Below are 11967 nucleotides of genomic sequence, written 5' to 3'. Positions count from 1 at the left end.
GTATCATTCATTGTGGGTGGAATCCTCCACTGATAAGTTCCTGTTGGTATCTACTGACACACAATGGAGACCCACTGTTATCAGTGAGGTATCATTTCATTGTGAGTGGAATCCTCCACTGATAAGTTCCTGTTGGTATCTACTGACACACGATGGAGACCCACTGTAATCAGTGAGGGATCATTTCATTGTGAGTGGAATCCTCCACTGATAAGTTCCTGTTGGTATCTACTGACACATTGTAATCAGTGAGGTATCATTTCATCGTGAGTGGAATCCTCCACTGATAAGTTCATGTTGGTATCTACTGACACACGATGGAGACCCACTGTAATCAGTGAGGTATCATTTCATTGTGAGTGGAATCCTCCACTGATAAGTTCCTGTTGGTATCTACTGACACACGATGGAGACGCACTGTAATCAGTGAGGGATCATTTCTTCGTGAGTGGAATCCTCCACTGATAAGTTCCTGTTGGTATCTACTGACACATGATGGAGACCCACTGTAATCAGTGAGGTATCATTTCATTGTGAGTGGAATCCTCCACTGATAAGTTCCTGTTGGTATCTACTGACACACGATGGAGACCCACTGTAATCAGTGAGGGATCATTTCATTGTGAGTGGAATCCTCCACTGATAAGTTCCTGTTGGTATCTACTGACCCATTGTAATCAGTGAGGGATCATTTCTTCGTGAGTGGAATCCTCCACTGATAAGTTCATGTTGGTATCTACTGACACATGATGGAGACCCACTGTAATCAGTGAGGGATCATTTCTTCGTGAGTGGAATCCTCCACTGATAAGTTCATGTTGGTATCTACTGACACACGATGGAGACCCACTGTAATCAGTGAGGGATCATTTCTTCGTGAGTGGAATCCTCCACTGATAAGTTCATGTTGGTATCTACTGACACACGATGGAGACCCACTGTAATCAGTGAGGGATCATTTCTTCGTGAGTGGAATCCTCCACTGATAAGTTCATGTTGGTATCTACTGACACATGATGGAGACCCACTGTAATCAGTGAGGGATCATTTCTTCGTGAGTGGAATCCTCCACTGATAAGTTCATGTTGGTATCTACTGACACACGATGGAGACCCACTGTAATCAGTGAGGGATCATTTCTTCGTGAGTGGAATCCTCCACTGATAAGTTCATGTTGGTATCTACTGACACACGATGGAGACCCACTGTAATCAGTGAGGGATCATTTCTTCGTGAGTGGAATCCTCCACTGATAAGTTCCTGTTGGTATCTACTGACACACGATGGAGACCCACTGTAATCAGTGAGGGATCATTTCTTCGTGAGTGGAATCCTCCACTGATAAGTTCCTGTTGGTATCTACTGACACACGATGGAGACGCACTGTAATCAGTGAGGTATCATTTCATTGTGAGTGGAATCCTCCACTGATAAGTTCCTGTTGGTATCTACTGACACACGATGGAGACCCACTGTAATCAGTGAGGTATCATTCATTGTGAGTGGAATCCTCCACTGATAAGTTCCTGTTGGTATCTACTGACACACGATGGAGACCCACTGTATTCAGTGAGGTATCATTTCTTCGTGAGTGGAATCCTCCACTGATAAGTTCCTGTTGGTATCTACTGACACACGATGGAGACGCACTGTAATCAGTGAGGGATCATTTCATTGTGAGTGGAATCCTCCACTGATAAGTTCCTGTTGGTATCTACTGACACACGATGGAGACCCACTGTAATCAGTGAGGGATCATTTCATTGTGAGTGGAATCCTCCACTGATAAGTTCCTGTTGGTATCTACTGACCCATTGTAATCAGTGAGGGATCATTTCTTCGTGAGTGGAATCCTCCACTGATAAGTTCATGTTGGTATCTACTGACACACGATGGAGACCCACTGTAATCAGTGAGGGATCATTTCTTCGTGAGTGGAATCCTCCACTGATAAGTTCCTGTTGGTATCTACTGACACACGATGGAGACCCACTGTAATCAGTGAGGGATCATTTCTTCGTGAGTGGAATCCTCCACTGATAAGTTCCTGTTGGTATCTACTGACACACGATGGAGACCCACTGTAATCAGTGAGGGATCATTTCTTCGTGAGTGGAATCCTCCACTGATAAGTTCCTGTTGGTATCTACTGACACACGATGGAGACGCACTGTAATCAGTGAGGTATCATTTCATTGTGAGTGGAATCCTCCACTGATAAGTTCCTGTTGGTATCTACTGACACACGATGGAGACCCACTGTAATCAGTGAGGTATCATTCATTGTGAGTGGAATCCTCCACTGATAAGTTCCTGTTGGTATCTACTGACACACGATGGAGACCCACTGTATTCAGTGAGGTATCATTTCTTCGTGAGTGGAATCCTCCACTGATAAGTTCCTGTTGGTATCTACTGACACATGATGGAGACGCAGGATCAGACATGATGTGGTTTTGTTCTCAAGTCCACTTTAGGGGCGGTTGGGTAGCCTAGTGGTTAAAGCCTTCGCTCGCCACGCCGAAGACCCGGGTTCGATTCCCGACATGGGTACAATGTGTGAAGCCCATTTCTGGTGTCCCCCGCCGTGATATTGCTGGAATATTGCTAAAAGCTGCGTAAAACCATACTCACTCACTCACTCACTCAAGTCCACCTTGAAACACTTCGATTGAGATTGAAACCGAACCACGACATCGTTGTTTGATTCCCTTGCTTCTACACAGGACGTCTTCATTTGATTTGGTTGCCATTTTGTGTAATATTACAAAAGTCCAATTATGAGTTTTCCAAGTATTTCAGTATAAACCTGAGTTGGCAAACTAAATGAATTAGGTATGATTTGTTCCCAGTCTATTCATGCTATTAGGATGGATGACCTGTTGATATTAGTCCAGCCCCCTGCTGACCCGGTGTGGCAGGGGAACTTGTGTTGGTGGATGGGTCTGATTGAAGCAACCAAGATGGGATCAAAGAGACATAGTATCTCCTTCTGCTGAACAAATATGTGTTACGGTGAAACATGATTGTCCTCTAGTTGAAGACATCAAACTTGCCTTACTCCCCTGTTTATAGAATGTGTAGACATCAATCTCACCTTACTTCCTCTGTTCAATAGAAGGTGTAGACATCAATCTCACCTTACTCCCCTGTTCAATAGAATGTGTAGACATCTTACTCCCCTGTCTAATAAAATGTGTAGACATCAATCTCACCTTACTCCCCTTTTGAATAGAATGTGTATACATCAAACTCACCTTACTACCCCTGTTTAATAGAATGTGTAGACATCAAACTCACCTTACTTCCTCTGTTCAATAGAATGTGTAGACATCTAACTCCCTTACTCCCCTGTTGAATAGAATGTGTAGACATCCAACTCCCTTACTCCCCTGTTGAATAGAATGTGTATACATCAAACTCACCTTACTTCCTCTGTTCAATAGAATGTGTAGACATCAAACTCACCTTACTTCCTCTGTTCAATAGAATGTGTAGACATCAAACTCACCTTACTCCCCTGTTCAAAAGAATGTGTAAACATCAATCTCACTTTACTCCCCTGTTGAATAGAATGTGTAGACATCAAACTCACCTTACTTCCTCTGTTCAATAGAATGTGTAGACATCTAACTCCCTTACTCCCCTGTTGAATAGAATGTGTAGACATCAAACTCACCTTACTACCCCTGTTTAATAGAATGTGTAGACATCAAACTCACCTTACTTCCTCTGTTCAATAGAATGTGTAGACATCTAACTCCCTTACTCCCCTGTTGAATAGAATGTGTAGACATCAAACTCACCTTACTACCCCTGTTTAATAGAATGTGTAGACATCAAACTCACCTTACTTCCTCTGTTCAATAGAATGTGTAGACATCTAACTCCCTTACTCCCCTGTTGAATAGAATGTGTAGACATCAAACTCACCTTACTACCCCTGTTTAATAGAATGTGTAGACATCAAACTCACCTTACTTCCTCTGTTCAATAGAATGTGTAGACATCTAACTCCCTTACTTCCTCTGTTCAATAGAATGTGTAGACATCTAACTCCCCTTACTCCCCCTGTTTAATAGAATGTGTAGACATCAATCTCACCTTACTCCCCTGTTGAATAGAATGTGTAGACATCAAACTCACCTTACTCCCCCTGTTCAGTTGAATGTATTTTGATTGTTTTGTATAAAATTGCAACCTATCAAATTATTTATGGAGTTACTTCCTTTCGAGGATTTTGTTGGCAACATAGTATGTGTTATGACCCTAGAGATTACTGTTGCTAAGGAAAAAATATCTCACTGTACATACGTGTCAAGAATGTATTTTGTGGTTGTTACGACCAAGTAACTTATTGTACATACCGGTCAAGAGTGCATAGTGTGGTTATTACGGCCAAATATCTCATTGTACATACCGGTCAAGAGTGCATAGTGTGGTTATTACGGCCAAATATCTCATTGTACATACCGGTCAAGAGTGCATAGTGTGGTTATTACGGCCAAATATCTCATTGTACATACCGGTCAAGAGTGCATAGTGTGGTTATTATGGCCAAATATCTCATTGTACATACCGGACAAGAGTGTATAGTGTGGTTATTACGGCCAAATATCTCATTGTTCATACCGGTCAAGAGTGCATAGTGTGGTTATTAAAATATATAATTTTCTCCATCTGTATATCATCTAGCTCTGGTATGTCTGAAATATGTTCAATATTCATTTAACACTATATCATCTTATAGGACCATTAGGGGTCTAAGAACTATTCATATCCATTCACCATTGAACAATATTATCTGAATAATGATTGTATATTAATGTTTTTGTATGTTATACATTTTCATCTTGAGGGTGTTTGCATTGATTGCATCTGGGATGTAAAGCTGTGAGACTTTGTGCCTCTGTTGTATTCTGTATCTCAGTCAGCATGCCGTGTTATGATTACAAGATAAGGGTGATAGATGACCTTGTGATCTAAGGCGCCAAGGTGTGCCATACAATTATGTGTCATTGTCCCTTTGCCATGCTGAATTATGTCCCTTTGCCACACAGAGTTACATCCCTTTGCCATAAAAAGTTATGTCCCTTTGTCATGCAGAGTTACATCCCTTTGGCATGCAGAGTTACATCCCTTTGGCATGCAGAGTTATGTCCCTTTGCCATGCAGAGTTATGTCCCTTTACCATGGTGAGGTATGTCTAGATCACTCTTTATGAAATAATCGTCACTGTATACAATGTAATCATTACTATATACTCAGTCATCACTCTTTATGAAGTAATCGTCACTGTATACAATGTAATCATTACTCTATACTAGGTCATCACTCTTTATGAAGTAATCGTCACTGTATACAATGTAATCATTACTATATACTCGGTCATCACTCTTTATAAAGTAACCGTCACTTTATACAATGTAATCATTACTATATACTCGGTCATCACTCTTTATGAAGTAATCGTCACTTTATACAATGTAATCATTACTCTATACTCGGTCATCACTCTTTATGAAGTAATCGTCACTTCATACAATGTAATCATTACTCTATACTCGGTCATCACTCTTTATGAAGTAATCGTCACTTTATACAATGTAATCATTACTCTATACTCGGTCATCACTCTTTATGAAGTAATCGTCACTTCATACAATGTAATCATTACTCTATACTCGGTCATCACTCTTTATGAAGTAATCGTCACTTTATACAATGTAATCATTACTCTATACTCGGTCATCACTCTTTATGAAGTAATCGTCACTGTATACAATGCAATCATTACTATATACTCGGTCATCACTCTTTATGAAGTAATCGTCACTGTATACAATGTAATCATTACTCTATACTCGGTCATCACTCTTTATGAAGTAATCGTCACTTCATACAATGTAATCATTACTCTATACTCGGTCATCACTCTTTATGAAGTAATCGTCACTTCATACAATGTAATCATTACTCTATACTCGGTCATCACTCTTTATGAAGTAATCATCGCTGTTTACAATGTAATTGTCACTGTATACAATGGGGGTTATCACTATATACCATGTAATCATTACTCTATACTCGGTCATCACTCTTTATGAAGTTATCGTCACTGTATACAATGTAATCATTGCTGTATACAATGGGGGTTATCAGTGTATACAATGTAATTGTCACTGTATACAATGTAATCATTACTCTATACTCGGTCATCACTCTTTATGGAGTTATCGTCACTGTATACAATGGGGGTTATCACTGTTTACCATGTCATCGTCACTGTATACAATGTAATCATTGCTGTATACAATGGGGGTTATCAGTGTATACAATGTAATTGTCACTGTATACAATGTAATCATTACTCTATACTCGGTCATCACTCTTTATGGAGTTATCGTCACTGTATACAATGGGGGTTATCACTGTTTACCATGTCATCGTCACTGTATACAATGTAATCATTGCTGTATACAATGGGGGTTATCAGTGTATACAATGTAATTGTCACTGTATACAATGTAATCATTACTCTATACTCGGTCATCACTCTTTATGGAGTTATCGTCACTGTATACAATGGGGGTTATCACTGTTTACCATGTCATCGTCACTGTATACAATGTAATCATTGCTGTATACAATGGGGGTTATCAGTGTATACAATGTAATTGTCACTGTATACAATGTAATCATTACTCTATACTCGGTCATCACTCTTTATGGAGTTATCGTCACTGTATACAATGGGGGTTATCACTGTTTACCATGTCATCGTGACTGTATACAATGTAATCATTGCTGTATACAATGGGGGTTATCAGTGTATACAATGTAATTGTCACTGTATACAATGTAATCATTACTCTATACTCGGTCATCACTCTTTATGGAGTTATCGCCACTGTATACAATGGGGGTTATCACTGTTTACCATGTCATCGTCACTGTATACATTGTAATCATTGCTGTATACAATGGGGGTTATCAGTGTATACAATGTAATCGTTACTGTATACAATGTAATCATCGCTGTATACAATGTAATTGTCACTGTATACAATGTAATAGTCGCTGTATACAATGTAATTGTCACTGTATACAATGTAATCATCGCTGTTTACAATGTAATTGTCACTGTATACAATGTAATCGTCGCTGTATACAATGTAATCGGCGCTGTATACAATGTAATCGGCGCTGTGTACAATGGGGTTTATCACTGTATACCATGTAATTGTCACTGTATACAATGTAATCGTCGCTGTATACAATGTAATCATCACTGTATACAATGTAATCGTCGCTGTATACAATGGGGTTATCACTGTATACCATGTAATCGTCACTGTATACAATGTAATTATCTCTGTATACAATGGGGGATATCACTGTATACCATGTAATCGTCACTGTATACCATGTAATCATCACTGTATACAATGGGGGATATCACTGTATACCATGTAATCGTCGCTGTATACAATGGGGGATATCACTGTATACCATGTAATCGTCACTGTATACCATGTAATCGTCGCTGTATACAATGGGGTTATCACTGTATACCATGTAATCATCACTGTATACCATGTTATTATCTCTGTATACAATGGGGGATATCACTGTATACCATGTATTCGTCGCTGTATACAATGGGGTTATCACTGTATACCATGTAATCGTCACTGTATACCATGTTATTATCTCTGTATACAATGGGGGATATCACTGTATACCATGTAATCGTCGCTGTATACAATGGGGGATATCACTGTATACCATGTAATCGTCACTGTATACAATGTAATCGTCGCTGTATACAATGTAATTATCTCTGTATATAATGGGGTTATCCATTTAATCGTCGCTGTATACAATGTAATCGTCAATGTATACAATGTAATCGTTAATGTATACAATGTAATCGTCAATGTATACAATGTAATCGTTAATGTATACAATGTAATCGTCGCTGTATACAATGTAATCGTCAATGTATACAATGTAATCGTCAATGTATACAATGTAATCGTTAATGTATACAATGTAATTATCACTGCAAACAAAGTAATCATCACTGTATACAATGCAATTGTCGCTGTATACAATGTGTTCAGCGTTGTGTACAAATATATTGTTGTTCCGTTCAGTTTGTACACCGCAATATCTATTGACTGTACATATATACAAACAATATATATATGTTGGAACAATAAGATCCTTGTCAAGTATAGTTTTAATCCATATGTCTTTCATTACATATGCCTTGAAATGTGAGTGAATGTTTATATACAGTGCATTATCAGCCATGGGACACTATTCTCCACTGCAGCATTTAAGCCATTTCCTGTGGAAGTATGTTATTACAAGACAAGTCCTTAAAAATTAAATTGTAAACTAAGTTATGAATTTGTATTGGACATTTTCTAATTTATACCTGGTAAAGTGTGCTCAGACCATGATAGATCATACTTAAACACCTGTCAGTGGATCAGTGTGCCCTTGATTTGCATCCTCAGCTCCCTGGGGAGCATACAACCCAAGCTGCCTGTGAGGTGCAAGGTTGACAGTCGCATTACCATCTCATCCTACCGGGTACCCATTCCATGCTGGGCGATCAGAGGCTCATTTCGAACAAAGTCATCTGCCTAAGGAGTCCCCACATGTGCTTCAGTGTTGGGCAGGACCGAAGCCCAAAACTAAACTCTTGGGAGTAAAGAAGCAGAACACAGTCACCCATCCAAGACTCTCTGCAACCAAGGTTAATGTGATAGCCATGTCATCTTTGTCTTTAATAATGACATCCCCCTCCTGTGACTTCCTATGGGACGAAGGAGTTTCCAGGAACTGTGTTGCAAGACGTAGAGTGTCCTACATCCTTATATTGCAAGCTGACTGAAAGGACTGATTATCCGCCATCAGGACAAGGCATCCAACCTCGGATAAGGTCCACGGTTCAAATCAAATCAAGGGAATGTTTGCTGCCTGCTACATTGGCACCCAATGTGGGACTGAGGACATTCATACTTGTTTGATGCAGGAAATGTTACCAAAAAGGATAAGATTCTTTCATCAGGTTCATAATCGGGGGGGCACGGGTGGCCCAGTCGTCTAAGGTGATGCGATTCGCTGTGCAGAGTTGCGTCCCTTGGGCATGCCAGAAACCTATGATTGTGGTTCACATCCCGGTTCGCCCTGATTATGTTTCTAGGTTTATCAGCACCATACCCGTGCTAGTGGGTTTCACGAAAGTGGTAAACGTCTGAGACCTGCATCACTTCGGGCTTTCTTCCCACATTAAGCTGACACGCCGTGATATAACTGGAATAATGTTAAAAGAGGTGTTACACCCAACTCACTCACTCATAATCTGGATTTAACATTCAGGGTGTAACATTAGCATAACATGCATGCAGTACAAGCTGGTCAGTGTGTGCATATACGGCTGAAAAGAAGTTAAGGACCACCTGTTTCTCTATGATTACTATAGTCATGTCATGACAGATTAACTATAATATGAAATTGGGTGGTCCTTAACTTCTTTTGCAGAGTATATTTTGGGTGTCATGACTAAGCTATCCAGACTGGACATTGAGTATTATTATGTTGTTAGGTGTAATTCACTACATGAAGTGTAGGAGTGAAGAAAATATTTGTTAACCATGGATTGAAGTATTACAAAATGTGTTGGTAACAACTTTTACATTGATAACAATGTATCGTTTGTAGCTTACGGAGGTTTAGTTATTTGCTTATCTCTTGCAATTATAATGTGAATTTGCTAGAAAGTCACTTGTTGCAGAACTGCATTAGTCATAGAGACTGCTGTACTGCTGTACTTCTGTTAACATTAGGAACTACCATTGTCTTAACTCTGAATATGACGAATATTAACCAACTATATACTGCCAAACTCGTATCAACCAGGCCCGGCATTATTTCCCAGAGTTTGTTTTATAATTCCACAATGTTGCCATCTTACTTTGTTATATATACATGTATATCTAGGACTATTGAAGATAGCTGTATAACTATGTACAAATATTTCATATTGAGAGGAAATAAATGAATTTATCCTTGCTTCTATCGAAAACGAGTTGTCTCCCCTTATATTACTCGTCTTCATATTTGTTTAACGCCGCACTCAGCAAAATTGCAGCTAAATGATGGTAATCTGTAAATAATCGAGTCTGAACCAGACACTCCAGTGATTACATCATGAGCATCGATCCACGCAATTGGGATACGATGACATACATCAACCAGGTCAGTGAGCCTGACCACCCGATCCCGTTCGTCACCTCTTATGAGAAGCAGTTGCCTTTTTCGGCATGCATGGGTTGCTGAAGACCTATCCTGGTAAGACCTATCCTGACTGTTGTCCTATTTCTTCAAGAGATTTAATCTCCCTCCCTCTCTGAGGATTATACCATACAAGTTCACATATGAGGGATTGACTCTGGGTTTGTCAGATTTCCCAATGCTTAAATGAGTCATTGATAGCGTCTGTGACTGGCGGTGTGAATCCAATGAAGCACCAGTAAAATGTCCGACTGTGTAGCCTGGCCTGGCCTTCCTGCTGCCCATGACAGCTTGGATATGTAGGAACCAGAAGGTGTGATGTGCTTGGCCCATCTCTGACTTCCTCTCCTTCATAACTACTTGATAATTTGGGCTCCTGAAACTAAGTAGAGTAATATGGGGGGGGGCTTGGATAGACAGGATATATTTTTCGGTCACCGCTTCAAAGAAACATTTGGTGAAAGGAGCTGAACAATTTACATTTTTTCAGAATATCCGGCAAACAATACATTTTATATGAGCAAATCAGAGAAAAACATATCTTTTTCATTTTGTGCTGGCCGGTTTGATAATGAATTTGGTTTGACACAATGTTGAACGGTATTCAACCTGATGTGGGAGGAAAGCCCAAAATAATGCAGGTGTTAGACCTCAAACCATAATTGGCACCAAAAAAGTGCAGTCACACCCACAAATAAATGGGTGTCAGAACAAATCCTGTAACCTTAGACAATTGGGCTACACATGCCACCCGGAAAGCGAGTGAGTTTGGTTTTAAGCCGCTTTGTACCCATGTTGGGACGAACGATGGCCTTGAACATGACGAGCGAACGTTTTAAGTACTGGCTATCCCATCCCGAACCAGGAGGTTCAAGTGTTGGAAACACTGTCCAGGTTTAACAACTAAACTTCAGTTACCCTGGCTTTATTACCAGAGTTCCAACCCGTGACCATCCGGGGTAGAATAGGTCTTCAGCAATCGATACTTGCCGTAAAAGGCAACTATGCTTGTCGTAAGAGGCGACTGACGGGATCCGGTGGTCAAGCTCGCTGACTTGGTTGATGCATGTCATCAATCCCAATTGCGTGATTCAAAGCTCATATCATTCACTGGATTGTCTGGTCCAGACCCGATTATGTACAGTCGCTGTCATATAGCTTGAATATTGCCGAGTGCGGCGTTAAACAACAAAACAACCAACCAGAGTTCCAGATGATGTTCACTGAAAACAGATTTTCGTACAAGTGTCTCCATCTTATCGTTACCATTCACAAGACTGTATTTTATCTTAAAGCAGCTCCCTATCAACCCATGCTGTTGTAAGAGGTGACCAAATGGTGGTCCAGATCTGTGACTTGGTTGAATTTGTGTACCCAACACTCTGGGACGTGGCTCATAATATCAGTCACTGGTTTGTCTGATAAGATACAGGTCATAAAGCAGGAATATTTATGTTTGTTTGTTGTTTAACGCTGCACTCCGAAATATTCCAGCTATATAAAACTGGTCTGTACATAATCTAGTCTGGACCAGACAATCCAGTGATCGACACGATGAGCATCGATCCACGCAATTGCACCAAGCAAGTCAGCGAGTCTGACCACCCAATCCTACTAGTCGCCACTTACAAGCATCGTCGCCTTTTACGGCAAGCA

This window comes from Haliotis rufescens, unplaced genomic scaffold, assembly GCF_023055435.1.
Source record: "Haliotis rufescens isolate VD_foot unplaced genomic scaffold, xgHalRufe1.0.p SCAF_6, whole genome shotgun sequence".
NCBI lineage: Eukaryota > Metazoa > Mollusca > Gastropoda > Lepetellida > Haliotidae > Haliotis > Haliotis rufescens.
The sequence above is the reverse complement of the archived record's forward strand: the minus strand, read 5'-3'. Positions refer to the sequence as shown.